A 666-nucleotide genomic window follows, 5' to 3' on the forward strand; every position below is an offset into this window, starting at 1 on the left:
CACACACACACACACACACACACACACACACACACACACACACAAACACACACACATATACCAATGTATTGATTTCTATTTTCCTGTTTGTTTTACAAAACCTATTTATATAGATAGATAGATAGATAGATAGATAGATAGATAGATAGACAGACAGACATACATACATACAAACATACATACACACATACATATATACATACACACATACATACAAATATGAATGCATATATACATACATACATGCAAACATACACACACACACAAGTATGAAAATATGATTGGGTGTGTGTCTATGTATGCATACAAGCATGGTAATGCAGAGAGAAAAAAACACTAAATATGGTTGTGATGTGTGTGTGTGTGTGTGTGTGTGTGTGTGTGTGTGCTCGATAGCTTCAGTTATAATGTGAATGTTCTTCCGAATTCTATTAAAAGAAGGAAGCAGGCACTGCAATTTTGGCAGCATTCCTCAAAAGAAAAACTTCGTTTCTTTGCCTTCAGATCATTCAGTGCATGGTTAATCTGTCATTTCCCATGTCAAAACGAACGGGTAAATTCTAACACATACATACATGCATACATGCATACATGCATACATACATACATACATACATACATACCTATATACATGTATGCATACGTGTTTATATATATATATATATA

Source organism: Octopus bimaculoides, chromosome 3 (assembly GCF_001194135.2).
Source record: "Octopus bimaculoides isolate UCB-OBI-ISO-001 chromosome 3, ASM119413v2, whole genome shotgun sequence".
NCBI lineage: Eukaryota > Metazoa > Mollusca > Cephalopoda > Octopoda > Octopodidae > Octopus > Octopus bimaculoides.